Source organism: Temnothorax longispinosus, chromosome 2 (genome assembly GCF_030848805.1).
Source record: "Temnothorax longispinosus isolate EJ_2023e chromosome 2, Tlon_JGU_v1, whole genome shotgun sequence".
Lineage (NCBI taxonomy): Eukaryota > Metazoa > Arthropoda > Insecta > Hymenoptera > Formicidae > Temnothorax > Temnothorax longispinosus.
In genome coordinates this window covers 6,398,045-6,412,039 of record NC_092359.1, presented here as the reverse complement: position 1 = coordinate 6,412,039, position 13,995 = coordinate 6,398,045, and the positions used below count along the sequence as shown (strand labels likewise).

The 13,995-nt window shown below is 39.6% G+C and overlaps 1 protein-coding gene and 1 long non-coding RNA gene across 7 annotated transcripts in view; one reads left to right on the top strand and one right to left on the bottom strand.

The window, feature by feature from the left end:
• LOC139808249 (uncharacterized) overlaps window positions 1-4,313 on the top strand; it is a 152,390-nt gene extending 148,077 nt beyond the window's left edge. The window contains exon 3 of the long non-coding RNA XR_011730814.1: window positions 3,545-4,313. This is a non-coding gene — a long non-coding RNA (uncharacterized lncRNA). The remainder of the gene's footprint in view (window positions 1-3,544) is intronic.
• The window catches only part of Rbp6 (RNA-binding protein 6), a 598,266-nt gene that overhangs the window by 206,694 nt on the left and 377,577 nt on the right, over window positions 1-13,995 (bottom strand). The gene's annotated exons all lie outside the window — the stretch shown is intronic.

The following is a 13,995-nucleotide window of genomic DNA, read 5'->3' as shown; positions in this document are numbered from 1 at the left end:
CTACGAAAAAATCGGCGAGAAACTGCGGCAAAACGATACGATGCTCCATACTGTCTTACTCTCGTCTTCAGAAAAGTACTCCAGGAAAAATTCACCAGCGCGATAAATTTACGAGATCCTTCTCCTTTTTCCCAGACCGCCCTTATTTCTCCTCCCAGTGGCCAGTTCTTCATCAAGTGATTAATGGCATTAATAAGAGAGAGTTACCATCGTCATACCGATTGCCAAGATGCAAGATTTCTTATCGATGAAAATCATGTTTAACTGTTTCAACGAAAGAAAGTATTTGGCGACTGTGTAAAGCAATATTTTAACGTATAAAATTAACAAGTTTATTTCTTAATTTGAGAAATAATAAATATTAAAATTAATTAATTAACATAAATTTTCATGTGACCTATACTGTAAACATGTAATAATCATTTAGTTACGAAACTCTGTACGCTGTATCTCTTATAAATTTATTACCCATAACTCCAATACCAATTCTGTAATTTGACACATTTATTAAAAGCATGTAAATTAATCGCCTCTACAATTTACATAATATTGAATACATCTGAATAACGTGTAAACTTTTTCTTATAATAATAAGATATATTTGTGAATTTATCTCTCTGAAGCGTTAGTTTATTCATTCCTCTATCTTCCTGAAATTGTTTACAATTTCTCACCAATTACTCTAAACCTTACTCGCTTTGTATAAAGTCTGTGGTTGGCGAAATCACACGCGATTCGACTCATTCGAATGTTGGAGAAGTAGCAAATGATTGTAGTTGGCAAACATGTGATTACTAGAACGCGTCGGATGCGAATGCATCTACGTGGCAGAGTTTCGCTCGCGTTTGCTTAAAGACAGGAGAGAAGGAAGAGGTGTCGCTGGTAACTCTGCGGAAATGTACACGCAGGTGTGTGCCCATAGTATCTCGGGGTTCTGTGAAGTTCTCGGTCGTTAATGACTCTCGGTCGTTAGATTGGTTTGCACGTAATATGCCCGCCGACGCAACGTTATATGCTCGATTAATCCACGACGTCATTTATCCGCATGATATTAAGACCGTGTCCATGAAAGAGAATTTTCCGATTATTAATATGTGAACAATTCGTACATTTTTCCTGCATTTTGTTGCACTATTCACGAAATATTTGTGTTGATTCTTTATTAAAAATAATCCTTACTTCTATCTTTGTACAGGTAAATCAAATAAGAATAAAGTTTAAGTAAAAATATATAATAAAAAATTTATTCTATTGTAAACAATAAGAAATATTAATATATAAGCAAATATTATACCTATATAATTCCATAGAAAATATCGTAGGCTATTATCAGTTCAGAATCATTAAATTTATTTTGTTATAACAAATCTAAATAGTATGACATATCTAGATTTTATTTTGATTAACTGGTTAATTCAAAATCCAAAATAAATAAATGAGATTAAATATTGCAATATGTTTGTATAATCATGAATCAATAAATATCTTATAAAACAATTTAAATGCAGTATTTATATATTATAATAGCCGTATTTCTCTTAATATTGTGTATTTATAGTATACTTTAAAAGCGTACTACAAACATAATTTTCATATTAATAACGACATATAACGAGAAATTTTAGAGAAGCATGAAAAAAGAGAAATTTGGCTTTTAGATATTAGAATTCCATTTATCAAGACTGGCGTAATTCGATCTATGCCATTTGCAAAACACACAACAAATTAAAAAAAAAATGGTATACAAAAATGTTACACTCGCACAGATATTTTTGCAAAGAGACGGCATTCCCTCTATCCGTATAAAGCTTTAAGAAGTGGATATTGCTCGTTTCGCACCTCTTATGACGTTGATCGTAAGAGGATTAGACTCGGATTTACGATTCTTTCGGCAAAAACGACAGAGGTACAAAATAGTGTAATCTTGGAACATTGTGAAACGTCAGTACAAACTGCAGTCTTTGTCATCCAAATCCACTCTACGCGCACATATTCGCATTTAACCAAACAACCGATTTTTCAAAATAAACTTTTCAGATTAACTATTCTTTAAACACATAAATTCGTTTTTCTTATCTTGCATTCTAATTAAATTATTTAACACTAACAGAGTATATATTAATCATTAAAAATATCTTCTTTGCTTTATACTTTATACTTTATCTTTCAAATGACATTGCACATATCTACTAGCAATATGTATAGGTACTTTATATAAAATACATAGCTTTTATGATATGCAATACATTAGTAATTAAGAGTCTCCATCTATAAAAAAATTAATCATACAATTCCTCGTAATAAATGTCATAAGATCAATAAGTATCATTCAATAATTCGTCCCATATTACTAACGTAAATTGTTTTCCGCTGGAAAGCTATCGAAACATGATTTCACGCACGCTCAACTGTTCCCGCAAGTCGAGAGTGAAACTCTATCGTGGATGGAAACACGATTGTTCAGACGCACCTTGTATTTTGATGCGTCAACGATCCATGCAGAGAGGGAAGTAATGCGCGCGATGAAATCCCCCACGTTCATTACAACGGTATCGACTCTATTTCACGCTCATCAGCCGCGCGGGCGAGCGTCTAGAAAACTTCGGGACGAAGAGGAAATCTTGTCTCTGTTCTTCCCGATTGCTCTCATCTCCGGTTTTGACGTCGACTATGGTCCCGAGCTCTCAAGGACCTCTCCGCGTGACACAAAGAGAAGAGACCGTGAACACTAGGGAACGCGCTTAAGAGGGGGTGCAAGAACGGAAAGTCTAGCGAGAGAATGAGAGGGGAGGGACAACGTGACAACACATGCGGAGGAAGCATCGCGGTGGCGACTTTTCGTAAAGCATAATGAAACTGTCTGGTAATCTTAGAAGCGCCGCACACCGCGACCGGTCTCAAGACAGTATTCGGTCGGGTTAAATGTCTCGAAATGGATATTCCTGTTTTCCTCTCTGCGGATAGACGTGGCCGACAACATGCGCGTGTTACCATTTCAGGTATTACACCATATCCGTGCCCGTAGCTGAAACCCCAATGAGAATTCCGTGCCCTGTCTAAAGCGCTCACCTTAAGTCAAATTGTATATAAGTGGTTTCCCCATTCGAAAAGGTCAGAAACTCCGAGTGGGTTGAAATTTTTTTTTCAATCTCCGAGAAATAAAGAACAATAATATGTCTTCATCTAGTATCAATTTTACAAATAAAGTTCGTCGGGAATTTTACGAAATGCGTTATTAGTACTTTTAAAAACAATTGTTAACAAATTGTTATGATGATTGTCTACTGTGAAACTTACGCGATTGCGACAAATTGAATTTTGTATTTAGACGTATAATGTAAAATTTAAATTATAATAATATACGCGCTTATATTGGGACAACATTAATAAAATATTAATTATCATGTTGGTATCAATATAATATTTCTGTGCCATTATGTCCAAGGCAGAGAACACCTCGCTTGCACTACTTACGTCAGTGCGCAAATAAACGCTTCTATTTTCGGGATTAAAGATTTCGCTGACGTTGTTATTTTTGTTTCAGGATATCGCTAACTGTCACCGGAGGAGAAGCGCACTCAGAAAGGTGCGGAGGAAGAGAAGACTGTCACGAAAAAGCTCATGAGACATTAGTTCGTATTCTTAGCTCCATTTAACAGTATTTTCAACGTCACATACAGTCGTTCAAATCCGTTATTAAAAATCACATTCACACAATCTCTCAATTGATATTAAATTCGCGCTGACGATATGAAAAATTATATACATATAGCGTATAATGTATAAATAATAATTATAATACCGATATTAATACTAAAATATGAATATCAAAAATTTTTAATTGCAATCTCAATTACGTTATGATTTTCATGCAATTATATATTCTTTTCATATACCTATTTCTTAGACTGCTGACATATCTAAAGCATGATGACAGCAATTTCTTCATCTTCGCAGAAGCTCATCCATGCAAAGCTCAAATTCAAACGTAAAAATGTCTGACCTAAGCTGACGATATTTTTCAGTTGATATCGGTTTCCGTGATATTGACTGATTTCCCAACCTATCACGCACATTTCTGGGTGATAATTTTTAGATCAAACGTGTCGAATCGGAATTCTCGATCGACACGCCGAAATCGACGTCTGTAATTAAGAGCTCCTCGAAATGCAACTTCGCGATCGGCAATGAGCGAGATAAACAGGAGCGAGACGGTCGCTTTAATTTCGAATTTCTCCTTGCTGCTTTCACACGGGAGACTCACCGATTAAATGTGCGATACGAGCCACCGTCAACAGAAAACGCCTCTTCGATTCTTACCTGCAACAAAAAGGCAACGAGCATTTTAATCAAACTGTCGTCGAGCGAGATAAGAATAGGGCGCGTCTTGCGTTGGCATTTAGAAAGCGATTTCTTTCATTCTGTCTCGTCCTTCGAGCCTCTCCCTTGTTTTTCATGGTCCAATGATGAATCTTATAAATAAAACGGGTAAAAAATAATTCTATTTAAAAAGTACTCCTGTTATGTCTTGCAATAAGTAAAATGTCTTTTTTTTTCTTTCGTTCTCTTTTAAAACTATTTTATAAATCTTTACTTTATAAATCTTTCTCAAACAATTAAAAATGCATGATACTGTTATAAATGTCACGGAATAAAGTGCTAAATTTCGAGTATAAGACGATCGATGATAATCTCCACGATAGACTTAAATTCACTAAATTTATATTCGGTGCAGCGACGGCAAAAGTACCCCGGGTCGTAGCCGATCTCGCCAAAGTGCCCTGTACACAATCAATCTGTTAAACGCACTTATTTATCCTTGCCCGTCGGGACGACGAGGCAACATTGGGACACCGGGATGGCGGTGTAGCTATTAACTACGGAGATATATTTGGCAATGGCCGAGCAGACGTACTGTGAAACTGATTTTATCGGCATTAGTTTAGTCAACGTACATCCACTAAATATTCCAATTATTTGGCCCTCTAATGAATAAAATTTCCAATTAACATTAAATTAAATAGCACTTTTATTTAATTTCTTTTGTACATAAAGATATATAAATTTTGAAACAAGTAACAAAACTGGCAGAGTGAACATCCCAGCTCAACGAGGCAGTTAAGTCTGACTGCTGCCTATCCAGCGAGTGGACACAAAGCGTGTCAGAGGTGGCTATAAATCTCAACGGGCTTCTGATCAAACGATCAACTAATACCGGACTGTGAAAGGTTCGCTCTTTCCCCCGGAGCCGTGTCAGTGCTCCTTGCCCCTTCGTCAGGAACCCACTCGGTTACGGGATAATCCCAGCTGCATTACCTTGATGAGCTCCGGAACTCCGCCCCCTTCCCATGCCCCTCTACTCTACGAAGACCTCGGCTTATCCCGGCGTTTAGGCAGACGTGGCCTAAAGATGGCAATGCATTACTACGACCTGTATACGCATGTATGCGCAAATATGTATACGTATACATGCAGGCGCGCATACAGGCACCCGCGTAATTCCATAACCGGGAAGACTGGCGTGTACACGGCGCGATATTGGGCGGATTGTTGCTGCTTGTAAGACGCCAGCGCCGTAGCGGCAAGCACGAGGACGCTGCGATATATCGCGAGAAAGGTACGAGATTCCCGAGAGACACCTTCCATTCAGACCGAAGGGAAAGATCGCCTGAGCCGGATCTCGCGGAGAATTCTGACGTAGCTAATATATCCTGCATCGCGCGCGCTCCACCTTGGCTCTCGGGCTATCTAGATCTCGGTATCGCGAGAGCTGATTTCCGGTCGGACAACCTTCTCCCCGAGGATTTCCCACGGAAATTGCTCATGGTCAGATAACACGGCTAATCGACTCGAAAGATAAAGATGCAACGGCGCGCGAAAGAAATTCCGCGAGATGTATTTAAGATCATGAATAGAACATTTGCGCGCGCGTTGTATTATAACCGAGATCAGAAATAGTTTCTAAAATACTATAAAAATATAGAGTACAATGTAAGTCGGCAATTAAATGGATGATTCTCGTTGAGAGAATAAAACTTACTATACTTCGATCGAAAAGATATACAGCGATTTAGCATACAATAGCAAACGCTTCTTGTAAGTGAGGAAGAATTAGTAGAAATCTGAAAGAGAGAGATATATATAAAAGTGAATTAACAAATGGTTTCTAAATTTAACCCTCAATCACATTTACTTGCAGTCCTTGTGCTTAAACGCTTAGGCCAAAATGGAACGCGATAGCACCACCGCCGGAAAGTCAATCGTGGTTTGCAAATTTGATCACGGGAATGCAGCCGTCGAAGTTCTGAGCGCCAGACTTCTAATCTTGGCGAAGAAGGAGAATAAGATAGCGGCGGAAGGGAGGGAGGTCGCGAGATTAAAACGGGGGAGGGTTGTCAAGCACCGGGCTCATCTTAGTTGCTCGTCTAAATCTCTCTCTGAGCAAGCTCCGGTGGCAATACGTAACAACTATTAGCGAACCGACATTCATCTCGTTTAACTCGAGTTAGCGGCCGCGCCGCGTAAACCAAGTCCAGAAGCCGCGTTAGCAAGCCACATTGCTTAATACGATCGTTGCAAGCGAGAATCATTTCGCTAATTTATACAAAGTGGTGCGACCTATCTAAACACGTTAATCAATATTCGTTCGTCGCATATTGCACTCTCTCGTAACGACATTAGAAAATTATAGCAATATTATCAGCAACGTTTTTAAATGCTGTATATAGAATACGGAGAAATAAACGTATAGAAGACACATTTCAATTTCTCAAGAATAAACGTAACGTAACAAGAATAGAATGCATTGAAAAAGATGCCTAAGACTTAAGTTACGTTTATCAAAATATTTAATCAATGTCGTAAGAATATACACTGAAAAAAAATTTGTTAATCCCCAAAAATATTTAGTCCGATACGTTCAACTAAACATTTTAGTTAGTTAACTAAACATTAGTTGAATTAATTAATTCTTAATTAAAGAAGCTATATAAATTGTTGAAACAACTAATATTTAGTTAACTAACTAAAATGTTTAGTTAAACGTATCGGACTATAGTATATTGTACAACTAGTGGGAAAAAGTGGTCGATTCTGAATGAGTGTGAAGTTGGTCGCACGAGCGAAGCGAGTGCGACCATCACACTCATTTGGGCTCGACCACTTTTCCCACGAGTTGTTCATACTATTTTTCCTAACAAGAGCGTGAAACAGGCCGCTTTTCGCGCTTGTTTTACAATTTCATTTCTCCACTAGTTAAGAAATGGCTCCATGTTTCAACGCTTACGTCATCATTGCAAAATGGATCGTTTTGCTCACTCAAAACAAGCGCGAAAAGCGGCCCATTTCACGCTCGCGTTAGGAAAAATATTTTTTCGAATTAACAATTTTTTTTCTCAGTGTATGCTATTTTATATATGATATAAGGATGTCAGCAAGTATATCACATAAAATAATAAGTAATACGATATTGTAACAACAAATTTATTATAATAAATATCAGAGTATTCTCCTAAACTGCGATTGAATTTCTGATCGAAAAAAAAGCAGATAAACATCGAAATCTTTTGCTTTCTCATGCAAAAAGACGGAGAGAACAATAGGAAGGTTAATTTAACTCGAAATGCTTCGCTTTAGCCGGTCGAGACGTCAAAGACGCTCAACAATATCGCGGTATGCACATTTCAAAAGCATTCGGCACTCATTCCGGACACGTCGCGGCGCGGTATTATGTTATTAGCTAGATCAACGAGCGTAAAGCGGTCAGAAGCGGTCAGGAAATACACCTGGAGAACATACCTCTCGAATCCCGAGAACCCGGCACTGACCGGAGGGCATAGGGGACGTAAGCTTGTTAACAAGTGTATAGGGTGTACAGGGTGCGGGACAAGTTGCGGGACACAAACCGCGCAAAATAAACGGACAAACGTCAAACGACTTTTCACACATTAACCATCCGAAAGCATGCCTCTTTAAACAAATTCCCCGTACGCGGTAATTAACGGTAACGGCATTAATTCCCCTTCGACAAAGCGATCGCTTAACCGGTTAACCAAATATGGAGAATGCGGTTTTTGTATTACGTTGGGTCCTTCATTAAATTTTTCTCGTTAAAGAGACCGTTACCGAGCGTAACTGAATTAGCAGGGATAATGGAAATTAACTTTTTATGTCCGCTCCCTTTATTATCATCTTCTTCTTTTGCTCTCTATCATCTCTTACGAGAACTTAGCATGAAGAATACTTCAATGAAAAAATTATCTTTATCTAGGCGTTTTTTTTGTCGTTACTGTCTCTCTTTATTTGTTTCGCGCTTGTTGCATATACATCTCTATCTCTCCTGTGCCATCAAGCCTCTTTCCTTCAGTCCTTCAATCCTTTCCACTTCACTCTCCTGGCAGAAACTCCTTCGTCAATCCCCAAAGGAGACGCAAGTAATGCCGGGATTATGTAAACGTCACTCCAGCGAAACACGCATCTGTTCGGACGCATTCAAATTATTCAGCTGACAAACAATTGTAAGCATCTCTTCATAGCTCTTGAATAATTCTAATCAATGTAAGAATAGCTCTAGATAATATTACTGTTAAAGGATTAAAGTTTTTGATCTGATCGTAAAAGAGCTTTAATTAATTACGTAATTTTCTTAACTTTAAATTATTTTTACAAGTTTTGATACAAACTGAATATTATATTATCTTTTGAGCGTTTGTGGGAATTTCGACATGAAATATAACGTGAGAGAATAGAGTGTAGACGTGTAGAGTAAATATATTCTCGCGCGTATCAGTCAACTTGAAACTTTCTCAACTCCCAACATGCTCTTACGCGATTTAATCAGCGCGACGATGTTACATGAAAAGACGCTAATTCACGCTACTTAGTGATTCCGTTTCGCACATGTGTGTCGCAAGATCTTTCGCAAATCTGCGCTAACGAGCAGCTCATCGGCCCGCGTGTATCACAACGTGCGTGTTTAAAAATAAATACAATGCGATGCGTGATGAAGAAGCGATGTCGGAAATGCGCCACGGCACGTCTTCACTCTTTGCCAAATCTCTCCTCTAATCCCTTTCTTATCTGTTAGACACTCGAAATCTATCCTTGTAATTGGTATTCACTATCCTCACCGTCTTCACTGATGCACCATACACTTGGTGCCCCAATTTAATATGACTTATGCATATTCAATGGCTTTTCTCCGTCCGCGTCTACACAAGAGAACAGTGTGCGCACAAGCCGCTGTGAGATGAGAAAGGGAAGCTAGTCAAGTTTTGTGACTTCCTAGTTTCTGCCTAATGTATGCTAAAGTGTTAAATGATTAGAGAGAGGAAAACTTTGGAACGGAGATAGCGTAAAAGATTATCGAATCTGATATACAAGTACATATATATATATAAATTTATTAAAATTTTCTTAATCGCACCTCTTATTTCCGTATCTTTTATCATTATGTATCTGCATGATTATATTATCAATAAGACCTATCATCGATAATAAGCGCATAAAAGCGAGATGAATCACGAGTTATTGAATTCAAAAATGTAAAAAGATACAGTATTAAAACAATACCGAAACATTATTTCTGCATCAAACACTAATTATGCAATTCTCTCTGTAATTAAAAATTATACAGATAATCATCACCAAAGATATACGTCATCAGCGATTGCAACGATATCGATTTCCGCAGAAAATTACGCGTAGCGAAATAATATTTCGTAAATTCGAATAACGGTGGATGTGGAGGAGGAAGAGGAGGAAAAGAAGAACCGGGAGACAGACAGATATGGCGCGCTGCGTAACTTTTCCCTTTATCCGCTCATCCCGACGTCGTCTGCCGGGACCCGACAATGAATGGATGTCAAAAACGCAGCAATTAATTCAGACCTGCGGGGAACAAAGGCGTAAGAATACCGTCGGCCGTCGTCTCGCACTCCAGAGAAGTTCTTCCTCGGAGACTCTCTCGCCGAAGAGGGATGAGATAGGTGGTTGGGAAAGGAGAGAGACCGGAGGGAAGGGGGAGGAGAGTAAGAAGAACGAATGTAGGAGGGGAGGAAGTATAACTGGCAGTGAGGTAGCAACGAGCGGCAGGGCACAATAGTCGGATCATCCAACTTTACTTTGCTTATTGTAATTCAATTTCACGGGGCGTCCGCCTGTTCCTCTCGGTGCACTCGCTTGCCCGCGTCCCCTTCCTTATTTCCCTCTTTCCGCCCTGATGTCTTCCTCGGCGCGCGAGAGATCCTCGTCGGATTATAGCGGGAAGGAAGGGGAGGGGGAGGGGGAGGGAGCGCGAGCGTCTACCAACCCAACGCGGGAGATGGACTTGACAACTGTTTAACATCCTCGCTTACAATGCCGATCTCGCGCCGGCGGCCGCAATCGTGCCGCGCCGCGCCATTCTAGCCGCGCTAGAGCCGGGGAGTTCGCGGTTCAACTCGGGCTCTCTCACGTTCCTGTAATTTACGACGGCGTGTAACGCGAAACGTTTCTTCCGCCTCTCTTCCATTGTCGCGAGCGTTTTACCTGTCCGACGTGATTTTCAGCGGGACTATTCAGAACGTAGCCGTTAAATATATAGTTTAATTTAGTTTGTCTCTGTGAATTACAACAATGTAACGTAATACGTAAGGCGCATTCTCTTTCCCTGTTGGTCTCTCGGAAGCACGAGGTTTGATTTTATTAATAAAATCGTCATCGGGTTCGCAGATCCGTCGTTTATCAATAGCGATGTATATATTTATTGCTTAGTTTGAAAAATATAATCTCCAAACCTTTATAGGATTAGTGAACATTCCAATAATTCCTGGTTCGATTAAGATATCTCGAATCAAAAACAGAAACATGGATCCCCCACGGTGGTGCCGTCAAGCATGTAGGGTAAACATCGGTAACTGCTTGGGCGGCGAAGGGTAAGAGGGTTGCATTCCCGAGCAATATCTTGCACCAAATTGTGCACGGCACGAGACACCCTCCCTCTCTCTTCCAAGCTCTTCCACTCATGTTCTCCGCTTCTCACTCTCCGTCCATCTCTTTCTCTCATCTAGCTTCTCATCTCTCTCTCTCTTACCTGATTCACCAGCTGGGCTTCAACCGAATGGCTTCGTAGCGATGCCACGGCAAATACGTGAATGTTGACTCAGCCAGCTATCAGACCCGGTACCGGCGCGCTTTATTCGAGCTGACTAAACATGCCAACTTAGATTGCCATAACACTGCGCGAGCTACCTGCCACCAAGACCTCTCATTTCCACCTCGGTAACGCACGCGACGTTCTCCGATCCGCGAAGACTTCGAACGATATCCGTCCCGCTAATATTCCGATCGTCATAATATCGAGATCACGGTGCCGTATAAGACGGTTCGTCAGCGAATACTTGAATAATTTGTATTTATGGACGCCGACTTATAGAAAGCTAGGTTGGAGGGTATTTCGGATCCTTGAGCAAAGATTAATTGCATTTCAAAATAGTTCTTAATATTCTCAATATTAATTAAATATAACAGTTCAAAATATTTTAAAGGCCGGCAATTACTAAAAAATAAATCTTATCCACTAAAATGGATTTTTCTATATGTATAAGATAAAAGTATTTTAACGGCATTTAACCGAGATCCAGCAAAGTTCTCCTGTACCTATTACGATGAAATATATAAATCCCTGCAACTCTTACTTTAAAACTTTAATTAACCCAGATAATCCATGTGCTAGGCGAATGCAAAAAAAAGAATAATATTATATTAAGATGATATAAATGCCCGCGCCACTTCGCTCGCTCCTGATTTATTTTCTCGCACTTATTAGGCGCGACTTTGATTGAGCGCGACGCAAACGTTTATCGTCATCGGACACGGTTGGCTGGACTCCAGCGGGCGACGGCTATTACGTAAACAAAGGCAAGACGAGGAGCTTGATATAAATCACTTGGCGCATTATATCAGGAATTAGCCGAGCGGCGCGTGGCCGTGCCGGAAGATCGAAACCGGTCCAGCGGCCGCGGACCGTTCCAACGGAGCGTGATCCTTTTTGAGCTACCGCTTAACTCCATTACACGGCCTTTCGCTAATCTCTGCCCACCCGCACTCGTGCGAGCAGGTGCATCCGCGCTCCGTTACCCACGACTCGAGTTATCTCCGTTACACTTCAATCAACATCGGGAGCGATCTGCGCATTCGGGTACTGTGCGGGTTCCGTTCTGACGGCATATCAATCGCGTTCTCCTTATCCGCCGCGCTTACCGCCGTCTCTTCATGGTTGCGCATGGTCCAACGCCTAGACCGTAAATAAACGGGACACTCTCCCAATCGATTCCTTCTAATGATAGATAGTATAGTATATGTACTACACGGTCAATGTCTAAGAATACAGATATATTTCAAAAGAAATAGTAGATTCAATTGTTTGTAGATGCAAAAGAGTTACAATACTCGTGACAAGCTGTGATTTAAAAAAATGCTTCTAGATACTGCATATAAGAGAATGCCACTTTTGAAAAGAAAGATTTCTAAAACCCAATGTCATTAATATCGATAAGACGTAATTGTTAATATAATATGCTATTTTCTGAAGAATATAATATGCTATTATCTGAAGAAAAAGTATGTAATATTTTTTAATTAGTTCTCCATAGATATTGAATATAATTTTCAATACGCAGACGTGGTTTATCTTCCTCCAGTTGTTTGCGACGCAAAGTAAGGCATCGCGTATTTTTGTCACAACTGGCTGTCAGCCTCCCGAGATACTGTTAAATATATATACGCGCTTCCGCATTTCTTTTTACGGGCTTTATTCGAAACGCCAGAAGGGAGGCTGTATCCATCGCGCGGTTTATAACGGGAAAATTGTGGCCATTCGTTGTTATGATTCCGACCGTGATACGTGCCTCGCGATCGAAAGACACGAGGACAGAAAGCGACTTACACGCGACATACGGCCGGTTATGATCAGGCGTAAGTACGCGATATAAGATGTCGTATGGGCAGTCGTAAACCTGACGGACACGAGCGGGCATTCCTCGCTTTATTATCTGCTTTACTACTTTAATATAATAAAAGTCGAACCGCGCGGTAACGGACTCGTTGCCTTCGAAAATCCGAACTTTATCGGCTAACATCTAAATTTCGAATTGCTCCGTTACAGACTTTCTTTATTTTTTTACGCCATCCCTATTATAGCTGCTACCCTCTACACTATGAATATATTATACAGAATGGTCCATCATACTATCGGAAATTACTTTAATACCGGAGACTAGCGGCCAAAATAAGAAGAACGATGACCGTTTCAATGCTTATAAATATAGTTGTCAAGATATAAGGACCGAAAGAGGTTGAAACTTTTTGATGAATTAATTTCTAACACAAGCAGATAAAAAAGCTTTATTTAGTCGCTCAATCAGTTAATGAAATAATAGATTTTTCATATGTATAATGCATAAATTTAAGTTTAGGAAGGAGTCGAATTACTTTAGACTTTATGCTCTACGTGAATCTCGATTCCGATGTCGCAGGTTTCACAGAAATATCTAGGTACAAACTGACATTTCACGTCGGGTGTCCTTGTCATAGGATACGCCGGCACGATCTCGTAGACGGTTAATTGCGGTATCCCGCGGACGAAACGTGTTCCGGATTCTGCAAAGGACAACACGGAACAAGCTCTAGTCTAAGAACATCGTTTTTAAAAATAACAATTCATATGATATTTGAATAAAAAGTTCACATCGACGAAATGGCAATTTTTTTAGTTTAATTTTTAATATTAAAAAAATGCATAAGTTTTGAAAGTATATTCAATACATTACCGAATTCGCGATTAATATGCCATTTGCATTTTGGAGATTGTTCAATTTACATCATTTAAGCATGTGCTATTGTAAAAACAACAATGATACTAATGTTACAAGTCGTGTGAACTAAACTCACGTAGTACTACGCAATCAATATTAGCTTTTTTTAATTGCTTCCGTTATTTTACAAAATCATATTGTG